The sequence below is a fragment of the Equus caballus genome, chromosome 21 (assembly GCF_041296265.1).
Source record: "Equus caballus isolate H_3958 breed thoroughbred chromosome 21, TB-T2T, whole genome shotgun sequence".
Lineage (NCBI taxonomy): Eukaryota > Metazoa > Chordata > Mammalia > Perissodactyla > Equidae > Equus > Equus caballus.
This window is the reverse complement of record NC_091704.1, coordinates 64,578,171-64,595,374: the sequence shown is the minus strand read 5'-3', so window position 1 is coordinate 64,595,374 and position 17,204 is coordinate 64,578,171.

Here is a 17,204-nt window from a genome sequence, read left to right as displayed (position 1 = left end):
TATATATATATATATGATGGAATACTACTCAGCCATAAAAAAGGACAAAATCGTCACATTCACAACAACATGGATGGACCTTGAGGGTATTATGTTAAGTGAAGTAAGCCAGATAGAGAAAGACGAACTCTGTATGACTCCACTCATAGGTGGAAGTTAACATATAGACAAAGAGAACTGATTGGTGGTTACCCGGGGAAAGGGGGGGTGGGGAGAGGGCACAAAGGGTGAAGTGGTGAACCTACAACATGAGTAACAATAATGTACAACTGAAATTTCACAAGGTTGTAAACTATCATAATCTTAATAAAAAGAAAAAAAGAAAAAAAATTCATAGGTTGAGGTCTTAGCCCCCAGTACCTCGGAATGTGAGCTTATTTGGAAATAGGATCACTGCTGATCTAAATAGTTAAGATGAGGTCATTAGAGAAGACCCTAACCCATTCTGACTGGTTTCCTTATAAAAGGGGAAATTTTTGACACACAGACAAGCGCGCAGGGAGAATCCCATGTGAAGATGAAGGCAGAGATGGGGTGATGCTTCTACAAACGAAGGGACATCAAAGATTGCCAGCAAACCACCAGAAGTTAGTGGAAACACATGGAATTCTCCCTCACAGCCCTCAGAAGAAACCATCCCTGCGAATGTCTTGACCTCAAACTTCTAGCCTCTAGAACAATGAGACAATAAATTTTTGTTGTTTAAACCACACAGTTTGTGGTGCTTTGTTACAGCATCTCCAGGAAATGAACATAGTCACCCTTTGACATCCTTGCAAACATTATCTCAACTCTCAATAACCAACCACATCACCGCTGGTACCAACCCTTGACCTGGTGTGAAAACGGGGACTCTCCATAAATTTCCAGCACATTCTTCTTTGGTCGACTCTGTCAACCCACCAGCTCTTCTTATATTCTGAAATCTCTCCTTTCATGTTCAAAAACATTAACTTATATTTCAGCTAAGATACTACAGTCACTGGAATGTCAAGAAACAAGTGGATCCTGGACTATGACCTTTTCTTGACTTAAGGTCATAGATTTTTAAAGCATTCTAATTAAGGAATCAAAAGGAAGAACTACAGAGAACAAGGAAATGAGAGAAAATGTAAGGAAATGCTAAATTGTTGCTCTCTTTATCCATCTAGCCCTCATTAAAATGGGAAATTGAGCTGCCATCTGTTAACGGTTGTTCTAAAATCCAAGATGGTGGTTCTCAAAGTGTACTCCCCACCCAGCAGCATCAACAGCAAATTCTCAGGCCCCACCTCCAGACCTACCAGATCAGAGCGGGTGGGGCCCACCCCATTCCCTATGTTGGAACAAGTCTTCCAAGTGCTTCTGATGCCCACTAAAATGTGAGAACCACTCTTACTCTCAAAGCCAAGAGGCCAATTGGTTCTACGTGATAGCAAATTCAATTGGGAATAACTGCCCAAGAGCACTGTGTTAAAAAGGACTCTGAAATGGACTCTGAGCCCTCATTGTAAAATGGGGAATCTCTTGGGCAAGAAGGAAGAGGACAGCAGCTGGCAAGCTACCTGACAGCCATCCCACAAGTCTCGCACTCGTAAACCATCACCACTATATCTTTCTTCATATCCATGATTCCAAATAAAACATCTTCCAAACTTCTGAAATGACTTGGACCCTACACATACTGACATAAAAATGAAAAGAAGAAATAAAAAGCTTGCTTTCAGTTCTGAGACAAAACTCAAAATAAAATACGTACTTGACAGCACTGTTTCTTCTTCCACTAAATATTCGTTTCTCCTTCTTCTCCTCAGACCTTGCTTCTCTTTCAGGATGGCATTATTTTGGCGATGAGATCAAAGAAATGGAGTTATACTTCGCCTAATTCAGGAAAACGAGTGATATACAAAATCTAAACCTGTGAGATAATTGACTTTGAAAGTTACTGTTTACCCCGCATTTACATAATAAAGGATTCTCTTCCTTTTTAAAAAGATTTACAAAAGAGTTCTTTAGAAGATTGTGTTCCTCTGAACTATTTCATAGCTGATTTGATTTGTTTTAAAAATCATCTGCTGCCTGTTGCCTTCAAGGCTGAGCTCCTGGGGATTAATGGGTGCAGCCTGAGCTCAGCACACCTACAATCTTTCTTCCCTCCCCACCCAGGGCTGGCTCCTCCCCAGGATCAAGCAGTGCCACTTACCCTCCTATTGTCTCCCAAAGAGCTTCCTTTGTCCTGCCTGCCTCCCCTGTGGCATGGATACCTTGCTCTCCTCCACGCCCAGGTAGCTTCTTCCCTTCCTTTGGGTCCCTGCTCTTGCCCCTTTGCCTCCCTGCCTCCCTGTCCAACCCAGACTTGGGTGCTTCTTCTCTGAACTTCCAGTGCTTTCCAACATCTGCCCTTACTTGCCCTAAAGTCTTGTCCTTTGTCCTACAGTTCTTGCCTATTCCATCCTTCAGCAACCACTCCCTGAGGGAAACTGTTTCCATCCTATCTCCCATAGCAGCAGGGATTCAACAGATTCATTGCATGACTAGCTCCTTGCTGGGAGGTTTCAGCAAGTCAGTTCCTCCACTATTCCTTCTGGAAGCATTGCACACATATCTCAGGCTCCAATTGGAATGACTGCATCTTTTACCTGTTAAGGGTCATTCTTCGCCTCAGGGAAGCACTCAGTGGTCTGGCTACCAGATGATCTACATGAGCAGTTGCAGAGGTTATCTGACATACATAGACCAGGAACCTAGGAAATCAGGATTCTGTCACTCAGCTGCCCCTAATGAAGTCTGTGGCCCGGAGCATTCTGTCTCTGCCCTGTGCTTTGGCTGTAGGATCTCCATCGTCCATTCTTAAGAGTAATTCACCTGAGGATCAGCTAAAATGGCTTAAAGCATCCACCAGCTTCGGCATTATCGCAACAGTATTATTAATCCTTTGCCCTGTCCTCCTAAGATATTCCTCTGATCCTTATATTTTTCTGGTACAAATGACAGGAGGCATCTTTATCTTATTTATAGCTCTAAATAAATTGGTATGAGCATCAACCAAACATATTTATTTTATTTCTCAAGAAATATACCCCCAGAAAATGTCAAGGAAATGATCTTTGAAAAATGAACATCCGAATGCAATATAAAATATTTAAGGGAACGGCTGTGCTCTTGGTTTCCATTTTCGGTTAGATTATTCTACAGGTTCTTGTAAAAGTCAAGTCGGTGCTTTTAAAGGTAGAAAATGGCCACGAGTTAAGAAAAGCCTTCAAAGCCCAAGGGTTCTCCTTGATTCCACTTTTACTTTCATCATTTGCCTTGAATGAATAACCTCAAATAACTTAGATATTCAAAAATTGATGGACAGTACTTAGCAAAGTAAAACTCAAAGAAAGAGGGTGAGAACTAAGCCAATCACCAATGGCTTGAAAATTCGCGGCTGTATTTGGTGCTTCCTGATGAGGCATCTCTTCATGACACTTCCAGTGGGTTCTTTCCATCCACCCCCCCTTCCCAAAATCCTCCACCACTTAAGGAATATCTCCCATATCTGCTTGTGGTGTCAATCTAGCAAATCATGTGGTCAACAAAAAGAATTCCAGAAGCGAAGATTATTATTTAAATCTCACCATAAATCCATTCAACTGAGTTGGCTGGGGAGCAAATACATAGATTAACTCATTTAATCCTCCAGCTACTTTGTGAGGCAAGTACTATGGCATCCCCTTTCCAAGATAAAGAAACTGAAGCACAGAGAAGTCAAATAACTTTCTCAACAGTTACACAGCCAGGGAGCGGGCAACCCAGAGTTTGACCTGCCTGGTCCCAGAGCCTGGGCACTCAGCCATGGTGCTACACTGCCCAACCAATACAATCATTCCACACATGCTGATGTTAATCTCATAAATGATGGGTTAAGTGAAAACTTTCAATGAACTGAAATTCATCAAATTTATCAGTAAGTTGCATTGATACAAATGGCTATTACATAGAGTAAAACAGTGAAGCCCATAAAAACTGAGGACTTCCTCAGGATGTATAAGAGTGACCCAGGGAGGATAAGAGCTCCCAGAAGATACGCAAAGATCAAGATCTGTGGTCCAGACAGACCAGGGAGGCCTGTGCAGGCAGCCCTGAAGAAAGATCCCAGCTCTCAAATGGCCAGTTGGAGGTGGGGCTCACCTGAGGGACAGCTGTCAGGGACACGCCTGGACCATGATTTGAGGACACTGTGAGATGACCTAAATCCAACTCTCATCTCCCCTCCTGGACAGACTCACTCTAGATACCTGGGTAACTGAGGCTCCTATGTCAGGACATTCTGCACTGGCTTCTTATCAGTGGGCCTGGGAGTTTAATGAGGTCCAGCTACCACCAGAGTGAGAACACCCTCAGCCAGCTCCTGAGGTCTGCTGTGCTGGACACAGCTCTCACTGGCTGGGCTGCCATTTGCTTTGGGTCAAACCCAATCTGCAGCAGAGATGTTCTAAGCTCAGACACTAAGGTCAACACTTACTAGCTATAGACCTTGGGAAAGTTTCAAACCTCTTGGAGCCTCAGCTTCCTTATCTGAGAGATGGGGCTAATAGGACAACTTCACTGGATTATTGTGAGGATTAAATGAGATAATGAATGAAAGGTACAGGGGACAGTGAAAAGCCCCAACACATCAGCTTCTCCTCTTACTATTGGTGTCACCTTCAATGGCACAGAGAGCTGGAAGCACAGGCTCCACTCACCCGATGTCATCAGTTGTTCATCTCCACGTCTGGACCTCACTTTAAAGTACTCCAGATATACCGTGCCACGTGAAGTGTGCTTTCAGTATCCTTGTCAAGAGAGCAGAGCCCAGGGTGGACCACTGGTGCTCTAATCAGGAAGCCCAGGCACCGTGGCACCTACTGCAAGTGCTTTGTTGCCATCAAACAAGGCAAATGGAATGTCAAAAATGGTTCCTATAAGGGTAATTAGAGACCTGCTAATTATCACGGCAGCTACTAGAAATGAGCTCTAAGTGGTGACATTAAAGGTATTCAAAACATATGGATTGACTAAAATATTCAAGTAAATGACCACACCTTGCAGGAAGAGGGTGCAGGAATCTAGTGATGCCTGGACCCTTTCCCTTGGAGAAGATGTGTGACAACAGCCCTAAACCGCCCATGAGGCCTTGAACTCCAAGGATTTTGTTTGCCTGGTGCCAGCTCTCAGGGTGACAGCACTTGCTTCAACAGTCTTAGCATTTGCCTTGAGGCTTTTTCCTCCCAGTGGAGTCACAGTGTCTAAGGGGCAGGGAGCTGGGACTTCATTAGCTCACAGAAGGGGTTCATGAGTGCTTTAGAGTCTGCTGGCAAATTACTGCTCCTTTAATAAACGTCTTTTATGTGGTTGAAGCTGGTTCAAGAGTCGTCGAGAGCAACACTTCAAGGTACGAGTCAGCCCTCACCTCCCTCCAACTCCCTTAGCTGCTACTCAAACTGAGCAAAAAGAACCCAAGAGGTATGTGGGACCAAATTGGCTTAGCTTCGTTTTTGTTGTGCTTGTAAGCTTCATCGGGGAGGACATTGGGCAAGTTTCCTTAACTGCAGAGAAGTTCGGAACAGCTACAGCCACCCTGATGGAGACGTCAGAGGACGTCCACCATGCCAGGAGATCACGTTCAAGGTTGTACCACAAGGAGAAGGACTGGACAAAGAAAACCGTTTCAATAAGGAACTGCTGCTCCCGAGTTGTTCTTACTCATTACACAGCCAACCCCCAAAAAGAAGTTGTTTCTCCCCTAAGCTGAGTATAATCCAAAATCCTCCCCTTAGAGGCAAATAGGAGGTTCTGAATTCTGAGTGCCTAACCTGGAAAAGGAGAAGCATGGGTTGTCATCAAAATCCAGCTTCAGGATCTTGCACCTTAAGGGTTTTTGCTTAACCAAATCCCCTGGGCGGCCCTTTCATATCGAAGAACTTGCCTTAGGCTGTATCTTGGCCTGCTTTCATTATACTGGGAAATGTGTATATAAACATAGTATTTCATGAAAAAGCTGAATGACATATGTAACTAAATGAGGGTCCCAGAGAGTCAGCCAGTGTGCATCTACCGAAGAATGTCGGCCTGAGAACCACTGGCCACCGTCTGCCGGACCCCTAAAATGGAGAGCTCACAAGAGACACACACTATTTTTCTGCTGAGCTTCTGTAAAGTGCCCAGCTCTGCCCCAGGAGTCTGACCATCTGACAGGCTCGGAAGCCCATGCCACTGAGGGACACAGGCAAGGACATCACAGTCACCCTTGCAGATTTCCAAATCCCAAATCCTGAGCAGCAGTACAGAGCTGAATGTGCATTTCAGTCGATCACAGGGAAAACGCACCTCCCCTCTTTAGATTGCTCTGAAAAAGACCTTGAAAGAGAAGAGCTTAGTTAGAGCTGAGTGATGCTGGAGGCCATGCTCCATGCCACACAAGAAAACCCAGAATCTGTGGGGTGGCCTAACATCATAAAGATTTTCTTGCTCAGGGAGTCCAGTGTGTGTCGGCAGTGCTCCTCCATCGGACAGCTGTGTATGCCATCCAGACCACATGTCCAACAAGGTGGTCACAGCCAAGGAAGAGAGGACGAGAGGGTCGCATGGGATGGTTTCCTTGCTTCTGCCCACACCTCTTGCCAGTCCCATGGCCCATCCTGCCTGCAGGGAAACCTGTGTAAGTGGGGAGTGCATGGGCCAGCGGGGAGCAGGCTCTGCCCCAGGAGATAAGCAGCTGTGGATGTGATATGTGTACAGGGCCTGTCACAAAGCCGTGCCCCCTCTTGCTTCCCCTCCTCACTCATATATCTGAATCCCCACAGATTCCTTCTTTGTGAGATTATAGATATTTTGGAATTTTTGATACTCCTTCTGGACTATATGTGCCACTTGGAAGGGCTAAAACATGGTTTTATCATTAATGCTATTTCAAGGCATTGACATGGGAAGTAATGATAAAAATCTAGAAATTCTTCCTGGCCAAGATCAGCATCCAGGAAGTACAGGCAGTAAGGAAAGCCAAGAAGAGTTAGAATGAGAACAGAAAATGAAGAAGAGCCCAAGTCCGGGTCAAGACAGACAATAAGCTGCTGAACCCACAGCGGGGACAGAGGGCAAGAGGCCAAGTGAGCGCAGGGTCAGGGGGAGTCAGTGAAGAAGTATGAAGGGGCTGGAGGCACAGGAAGGATGGGGTTGCCTGCTTATCTGGGCAGGGACCCTTGAGCATCCCTCTTGAGGACCCAATGCTTGGAGGAGGGGGCGGTCTTCGTGCCTCTAGCTGGAAATCCAGGGACCTCAATTATGTGAGTTCAGCTCAAATTTCTCCGGACCTCCGCACACTGAGTCTTGCCTGCTCCTCCCAGCCCAAACCTGCCTCCTTCATTTGGTCCTTTGTTTGTCCAAAAGGAAAAAGATTATCTGCCTGAACTCATCCTCTTAGCTGGTTCCTGGTTTTGTCCCGGTCCCCAGTTCCAGTATCATATGCAACCTGACATGAGAGTGAGATTTACCTTCTTTTTTTAACTGCCTAGAGTGTGGGTCTTGAACTTGACCTTTCAAAGGAGATCTTTTCCTCAGTCTGAGATCTTGAATTTTTCTTCAGCCACTTCAAGAAAGTGGTCTGCTTCCCGTTCTGCTATGCTACTATAGATAGCGAATAAAGCCTTGGTTCCCAGCATGAGAACATTTATCCCAACAGGTCCTTTTTGAAAAAGCTTAAAGCAATTGAAAGAAGCCTTTTCCTTGGTACCAAAGCCATAGACTTAGATGATTTTTAGGCCAAAAGAAACCCACTGTAAAAAAAAAAAAAATAGGCATTTCCTAAAAGGAAAAATGCCTGCTGTTTTTTCTTAGCCCAGAAAATTATTAGTTCAGAAGGTGAATCTCCCCATGAATAAACTCGATATGGATGGGGAAATAAATCATTTGCCTGTCTACATTTTTTCTTCGTGACAGTCATCTTGTTGAAAAAGGCCATTATTTTTTGCGCTAATGGAAGTATCTTGTTAGGTAACACACATACACTATCTAAAATGTATAGAAAGCTTCATCTTTTCAGTGCATTTTATTCTCTTTAGCTAACAGTTTTCCGCAGAAGTGCTACAAATTAGCATACAGGTATAAATATCTGCATTTCAGAGGTGTGACTATTTAGAAACTTTATTTGAGGTCACCTTCAAATGACCTTGACATTATCTAGGACTCTCACTCCTTCATACAGTGTAACAAATGAATCAATGAACCATCATCCTTCTAGGGATGGGCCATTCCTTAACAACCACATGTCCCAGATTTTCCATCTTTTCTCATGTCCAAATAAGCTATCTTACCCGTTTATTTGGAAAATACATCCATCAGAGCTACAGCCAGGCCTGATATCAGTCAGAAGGCTTTGGCGCTGTAGGAGCCTGCAGCCATTCTGATGGGTGAGCATCCACGCTGTACCAGCTGTTAAGTAGCTTGAATATGCCCCTGGCTACAGCAGATCTATCACTCATTTCTGTAGATGCTTTCTGCTCTCTCTTCTCCTTGATCTACCCCAGCCTGGGTTCCATCTGCAGTGCTCCATTTGGACTGTCTTTCTAGATCATCAGGGACCTCATGTTGCCAAAGACATAGATGGTTGGAGTCATTATCTTGAGCAGCAGTCAGCAGTGGGACAGCACACGTTACTCCTTCTGTCTCCAAGTTACTCTTTCTCATTTTTTCCAAAACGGCACTCCTCTGATTTTGCTTTCACCATTCTGATCCCTCATCTGGGAGCCTTTGCAAGCTTCTCATCACTCACTTGTCCTTAAATGTTGCCGTTTTTTAGAGCACTTTTCTTCTGTCCTCACTCTACACAGTCTCATCAACCATATGACTCTCCAACGATTACCTCCAGCCCACTTCTCTCTACGCCAATCAGCATATCTGTTGAACAGCTCTCTGGAAGTTCAAACTCTACATATCCAGAACTGAACTCAACATTATTTCATGTTGTAATTCACATTATTCTAGCTACTACCAAAGGAGAGTGCACTTTCTCCAGTGCACCCTAGAAATTGCACCAGGGTTTCTCCAACTTAGTGCTATTGATATTTTGAGCCAGACAATTCTTTGTTATGGACGGCTATTATCTGCACTGTAGAATGTTTAAGAGTATCTTTAAATACCAAAAGTATACCTGGCCATTTGTGACAATCAAAAATGTCTCCAGATTTTGAGACATAAGACATAAGAACCACTGACCCACATTGCCTTCTCTCCCTTCTCATAACATCTTCATTGCCGCTTGTTATCACTTAATTCTTCTTTGCCTGGGTCACGTGTAGTAGTCCTGTCACCCCAAGAGGACTGAAAACTCCTTGAAAACAGGGCCGTCTCTAGCATCCTCCACAGCACCTTTTCTAGGACTGAATATAACAAATGGAATCAGCACGTGTCTGTCAGTGGAAAGGAATAGAAAGCCAAGACCGCCATTCTCATTGGCAGGTAGAATTCTGACTCCCCATCCTAATGTTGTCCTACCTGCCCAACATGTCAACACTGGGAAATTCAGCATTATCAGAAAGCCTTTACTGAACTCCTAATTGTATACAGTGCTTGTGATGATTAATTTTATGTGTCAGCTTGACTGGGCCATTGGGTAAGCAGACATTTGTCAAAGATTATTCTGGACGTGTCTGTGAGTGTGTCACCGAATGAGGCTAACACATGACTTGGTAGACCGACTAAAGCAGATTGTCCTCCCTCCTGTTGGTGGGTCTCATCCGAATAGAGCAAAGAAGCTGACCCTCCCACAAACAAGGGAAGCTCCTCCTGCCAGACTGCCTTCCAGCTGGGACAGCAGTCTTTTCCTGCCTTCAGACTAAACTGAAACATCCTCTCTCTTCGGGTCTCGACAGTGTCGACCTTCAGACTGGAACCACACCATCAGCTCCCCTGGGTCTCCAGCTTGCCAACTCAGGATCTTGGAACTTGTCAGCCTCCATAACTGCATGAGCCAGTTCCTTATAATAAATCTCTTTCTATATATACACACATCCTATTTGTTCTGTTTCTCCAGAAAACCCTGACTAATACAGTGCTGTTCCACATGCTCTGTAAAGAAGATTTAAAACATTGTAGAACTAATAACCTTCTCGTCTGGAATTCATTAAACTCTCATTTTCTAAAAATTAAACAAAGTCAAATGAACCATGGGCGGCTTGCTACGGGTTCTGTGGTCACTCCCTTGGAATGCTACCTTCTCTGAGTAACTCAGCTTTATGTACCTTGTGGCACATTCAGAACATAATCAGAGGGAATGGAGCCGACTTGCCCTTGACCCTCTCTAATGACACTTGACTCCTGTTAAACTATCCTCGATGTCTCTAATGCTCCTTAAATAAATAATGATGATAATTAATATCAGCCCAAAATATCGATGGCTAAAAATTAACCATTTATATTAAATATTTAGCAAATGTTGATGTACTAAATGTGATTTTAGCATTGTAGCAGTCCTGCTTAAAAAGAACCCCAACATGCCATTTCCTGTGATTAGAAAAACATTATTCTATTTAGAAAATGATATGAATTAGTATGTGCACATAGTAAAAACAGATAGTAAAAAAAAAATGCATCTTCCCCTTATTATGTGATCACACTCAAATGTACAATAAACAATTAGGTCAAACTGAAGCTCTTTTTGCTATGAGTCCAGCCACGTGGTATGGTGGGAAGGACATGCCCCAAAGTTGCAACCCCAAGTTCTGAGCCTGGTTCTGCCAACAGTCGCCCTGTGAGCTTAGGAGATTTCCCTGTACATTTCTCTGGCCCTCAGTTTACTCATCTTTAAAATGGGGAGAAAGACAGATTCCAAATGAAGGCCAAAGTCCCTTTTAGACCTAAAATTTCACAGTTTTGAGTATATCCTGCAACACTATTCTTTAATCCAAAAACGATTTTTGTACTCCTTTTTTAATTGACAAATGACAAGACCAAAATTGGTAAAATCACATTTGCACAGCCCTGGAATGAAATGGCACCAGAGAGAAATATACAATTTGGGCATCAGGACAATTTTCCTGTATCCAGAGGTTAATGATGAAGGGCTGATATAGAAATGTTCATGTGATGGAGAGCTCCAGGTTAACTGGCTTAAAAGAAAATCTGTAGACATTCAGAGAGAAAAAGTGCAATGGAGAGAATAGAAGATTCCAAGATAGAAGGAATCAACAGCAATGAAACTCCCAGAAAACACCCCAAGAAAAGAGCCAACACAATCTCTGTCAGTCTCTCGGATATGGCTGTTTCAGATTCAGGTCACATTGGTAAAAATTTCTCTTCGTGGGTTTTTTCCAGTCCCCGACTCTCTCCAATGAGCATGGCAAATGACCTCAGACAAACATTAGCTGTAGATGGAAGCAAAAAGTAGAAAATCCACTAATGAGCCAACGAAAGGATCCATGACACATTTCTACAGTTGTTAAGGCTGCCACATGGGGTAACACTCATTTACAGCTATTTTAAGCAGAATGTGGTTTAATATAGGGAACAAGGTACCTATGAAATTGTCAGAGGGTTGGAAGATGGAGCTGGGCTTCTGGGAATAATTCCCAGAACAAGATGCCAAACTGGCTGCTACCTCTAACACAGTTAGGGATGTGGGATTGACAGGCCACCCGAGCATGCCTAGTGCAGGGAGTGTTGGTTCCGCTTGCTCCAAGAGAGGGACACACACTGCAATGCTGAGCCCTCCCCCCTTCAAAACGAGCAAAGCTGGAATACCGAGCCAGCTGCCAACACTACTGTGATGTTCACCCCATCCCTGTGAGGCCAGCACAGCACCTGAAACGCTCCTGCCGCAAAGCCTCATCATCGTCGTGACCCTCCTTGACAGCAGCAACAGCCAAAGCAGCAGAATGAGGGGGCCTCTGCACCTGCACCTTCCAAATCTCAGGGAGCAGGCTCTGAGGGCGGGAACCCAACTCACGTGCACAGCCAGAGCTGCAAGGTGGTCTGAGCAACATGGTCTTTAGCCTTCTGGACTCTGCAGCACAGGAAGGCATGTTCCAGAGAGAAGCTGGAATAGGTGTTGAGCGCCAGTCCACCATATCCACCACAGGCGGGACAGAAGACCCCAGTAAAATCCTCTATATGATCCTCAAGACAGTAGTAAAGCAGATCATGTAACAAATCACAGCTGAATTAATTACACTACACAACTTCTCCAATTTGATTTCTTATCACATGTTTAGATGGAAACACAATATTTTGGAGATCAAGGTTTTATAGATTTGCATAGACTGTCAAGTCTTAGGTCTTATATACTGCTTGTAAATATTTTTCATTATTTTCCATAAGAAGAAGAGGTAACAAAATAGAGTAAAGTCTCTAGCTTCATTTGTTCACCTAAATATTTACCAGGCTCCTCTGAGAGTCAGGCACCAGACGAGCCATGAAGATTCCAAGACAAGGGGAAGCAGCAGTTGCGGAGTTAGATCATCGGCTTGAGCAGGAAGCAGCTCCAGTCTGAGTCCCATCACTGCCACTTACTATCTATGTGACCTTGGGCGAGTTCCTTACATTTTCTGTCACTAACTTTATCCACATATCAAATGGGAACAATAATACCCACCTCAAGAGGATGTCAGAGGGTTAAATGAAATAATACATGTATTGCCCTTAGTACAGTGCATGGCCCATGCATAGATCAAGGGTTCTCTGGAGGGTTCTCCAGAGAAACATAACCAATAGGATATGTATAGACAGACAGATAGATAGATAGATAGATAGATAGATAGATAGATAGATAGACTCATTTCAAGGAATTGGCTCATGTGGTTGTAGTGGCTGATAAGTCCAAAATCTGCAGGGTAGCCTGGCAGGCCTTCTTTGGAGACCCAAAGAAGAGTTGTTGCAGGTTCAGTCAAAAGGCAGTCTGGAGGCACAATTTCGTCTTCCTCAGGGGAGGTCAGTCTTTTCTCATTTAAGGCCTTCATCTGATGGGATGAGGCCCACCCACATTGTGGAAGGTAATCTGCTTTACTCAAAGCCTACTGACTTAAATGCTAATTTCATCTAAAAAGTACCTTCACAGCAACATCCAGATGTGTTTGAGCAAATATCTGGGTACCTTGGCCCAGCCAAGTTGACACATAGAATTAACCATCACAGTCCATTAAGAACATTCAGTAAGTGATAGCTGTTGTTATTAAGCTACAATCACTGACCTGAAGTAGTTTACACCTAGTGGTAAAGACACACACCTATAGTGCAGCATGATCAGTTCCATGGCATAGATGCTCAGGATACCATGAGCGCAGCTAACAGGGTGTGTGTGCAAAGCAAAGATGCAAAGGAGGTTCTGCGAGATAAGAAAGGGTGCAGGAGTTACAGAATCCTGGACAAGAACCCTTTTTAGACAAAGGGAGATCAGAGATGCCCAGCTGCCCCTCATCAGACCTGTGCACAGCAGATTCTAGTGAGAACACCTCCCTTGGATCAGGAGGGTCCCCTTGCTGGTCAGGAGGGGGTGGGTATCCAAGGCATCCCATGGCAGCAGAGATAAAGATGGGTGGTCAGAGTCATCAGGAGGGAGTGAGGTCATGGTCAGCATTAAGCCCCAGGGAAAGTATAGAAACAAGACAGAAAGCTCCCCTGCAAGGAGATGGGAGGGTCAGAAGCGGAAAAGCATAAGGAGTGTGGACAGGATAACTCAGAGCTCAAGCTGGAAATGGCAAGCTGTGCTCCAACACCCTCCCACCCCCCACTACACACATTTATATCCATGGTGAGTATTACTAGAATAGCAGTTTCAATATAAAGCCCTCGTAGAAACGGACAAGTAGAGTCACGGGCCCCTAGAAACAAATGTTGGTGGTTGGCCATGGTTGGTACTGAAGAACTTTGACCACTGGAAGAACTCCTTTCTCCAATCCAACATGGAGGCCCACGACATGGTCTGGAAGCCAACGAGATTGCCGTGGCTGCCCCGTGGCTGCCCTGTGTAAGAGAGCCAGCCCTTCCCAAGGACCTCAACCCAAAACACCTGCATGTCACAGATGTCCTTGTTGCCAGTCTTTTCCTCCAGCCTGGAGGCTTTTTTCCTCCATCCCCAAAAGGTTAAGATTCACTTTAAAGTCAGAATTCCTAGCTGTTTTTCTTGTGTCTGTTAGCTATAAATGGAGAGCTTACCCCACGTGAGAGCCTGTGTGCCCAGGAGGTTTTGCTGCCAAAGGCTTGGCCCAAATCCCCAAAGACATTCCTCTGCGGTGGAGATCCTAATAGGTTTTGAGTGAGTGAAAAACATCTGACAGCACACTAGAGCTTGACCATATCAATATCTCCATCACTGACAGCGAGAGACGCAGAGAGAGACAAGGGGGCTTCATCTTGAATGGCGTGTGGCGAAGATAGTGCATCGCCTCGAGTTTCTCCTAGAGCAAGTGTGCTGAAAATTGTAAAGGGGGGAAGAATGACAAGCAGCCAAAGCCCTTTGAGTTTGTTTTTCAAAATAAAGAGATAAAAGGTCCAAAGGGCAGTGATGTTAGAAAAGACTGAAGATGCTTAAACCTAAAAAAGTCTAATGCAGCCTATTTTACCTAAAGTTTCCTATATTTTTCACCCTTCTGCAAATTTTAGGTGAGTACATGAATCGCTCAAAGTTCCGTCTTTTCTCTCTAAACTTCCAATTACACCACCTGCAGCGCCAAATGGAGAGGGAATCGCAATCAATTTCTTAAATAAATTCATGTAAAATAAATTTAGACTCAAAGGATCTGAACAACAAAGCCCTTTCACTCAACCAGGAAATCAGATTTTGACAGCCAAGCCTTTTTAAAAAATTGAATCTATATTCCAGAGAATGTATTTAAGTGCTCACTGCCACCAGACACCATAACAGAACTACAACCAACCCACTATTTTCATATGGGTCATATTTATAATTTAAGAACACATTAGATAGATGGGTGACTAAGGGTTTTATCCCAGCTTGACCACCAAGGAGCTGTAGACCTTAAGGAAGTCACTTCATCTCTAAACCTTTGTTTCCGTACTTGTAAAGTGGGCTGCTGTAGTTGATGCACCAACGGCCCAATTCTTCACCTCTCCTGTAGCCTCACCTTTTGCCAAGTAACTTGGTAATGCCCTCCTACTCTGACTCTAGACTCAGCCATGTGACTTTGGTCAATAGAAGCCAACAGAAACGAGAGTGCTCTGGTTCCAAGCTTAGGCCAAGAAGCTTTGCATGTTTTGAAGCATGAGCTTCGGCCATCACTACAGGAAAGACATGCCTGGGCTAGCCCCCTGAAGAGAATGAGAGACACATGGAGCAGAGTCAAGTGTCCCAGCCAAGTTTCTTCTGCCAAGTCAAGTCAACTTCCATTCCACATGAGCAAATGCAGCTGAGATGAGCAGAGCTACCTAACTGAGCCATCCATGAGAATAAATAACTCAGAGTGGATTGTTACACAGCAAAAGCTAACTATCACAGGAACAATACCACCTGCCACAACTACCTTACTAGCATCTTGGGAAGATCAATTGAAATCATGTATATAAAAGCACTTGAAAGACTGTAAAGCTGCCTTCCAACTGTGGGTAAAACCACAGGCTCTATAACCCATTGTGTTCTAGTCTGCGTCTTGGGCAGTCTGTCCAGGTGGACCCACCATTCTGAACCTGGTTTTCCTACACTGGTGACCCAATTTCTATGCCATGCCTCCTGAGCATCCCCTGCCTTTCTATCCAGTCCCTTTGGATTCTGATAGAGCGTGCTTAACTCATTACTCTAAACCCCTCTTCCCCACACAAAAAAGAAAGTTTTCTTTAATATCTCCCTTGATTCTGTGTTCTGCAGAATCCAGGGCCAGACCCTCCCCTCCCCTTTGACTCATCCCATTTCCCATACCCTCATCTGGTATTCCTTAGTCATGACTTAATCTGGGAGGGGGATCAAACATATGGCATATCACTACTACAAAGGGTCATAGCAAAATTAATTTCATCCCTAAAGAACTGTTTATCCTACTAATTCTCATTTAGATGGTTTATTGAATGTTGGGTAGGGTGGTAAACAAACCTTTTCCAGAGACTACTTAAGCTTATGTTCCTTGTTTTATGCTGGAGTGAATATAACCATAGTTAGAAGGAGAGAGTAGCTAAGAACATTCTTGGAATGCTACCTCCTCCCCCAACACCCAACTTGGAGACAGGCAAAAGAAGGTCAATGGCCATCCTAGGAGAAACTCTGTACCTTTCGTTGGTAAACTGTGGGAGTCTATACCATGCCTAATGAGGGTCACTTGAAGAAAATTTGGTATCCAAGGGCATAGCCACCAGGATGGGAATGACCAAGGCTGTTGTGGGATGAGATGGGGTGGAGAGGACAGCAACTCTTACTACAGTTAGTGACCACATCCTGACCTGGCCTCAAATAAAGCATGAAAGAAACGAGATATCCAAGTGGAACCATGCACAGCTAGCCTCTCTGAATTCAGCCCATTGACAAGACACTGGAGATGAAGCTGTGGTCAATGGACAGCCTGAAAAAGAGGTGGTCTCTGTTCTAGGATTTCAATGTAGGGCAAGATTCCTGACTGCAAGAGTCAACTGCTGACCATTCCAGGAGGTGGACACTCAGGCCCACCTGAAAGGAGCCCAGTGACACCTGTGAAAAGTCTGGAAGCCAGGCGCCATTGGATAATACAGAGACTGGGAAATGGACCCTGAAAGAGCAAGAAGGAATTAAAAGGGAACAGTTGAGAAACTTACGACCAAAGACCCAGGACCCACAGGAAAGGCAGAACTTCTTGGAGCACAAAAAAGTGCTTTAAGTCATTAGACTGGCCTGGTCTGCTATAAGTTCACAGGCATTTGTTGAGGGCCTGTTACAGGCCCATTACAAAGCCTCTGAGGGATAAAATGAAAATCAATACGTATTATCTGCCCTCAGAGGATTATAAAAGTGGTTTAGAATTCATAACCAAAACACAAGAAACAATAGTTAAGAATAACACAACAAGATATAATTAAGCGCTAACATGTTATACACCAGTTTTCTCAAATTCCAGTGTACTTTAGAATCACCTAGGAGCCACGTTAAAAAAATGGAAGCCCAAGTCCACCTCAAGATCTGCAGGAGAGGGTCCAGGTGGCTGCTTTGCACACCTGGCTGGCGACACCGGGACACACACGAGTGCTCTGAGAGTTCAGAGGAGATGGGATCAGGAGCAGCCTGAGCTTCTACA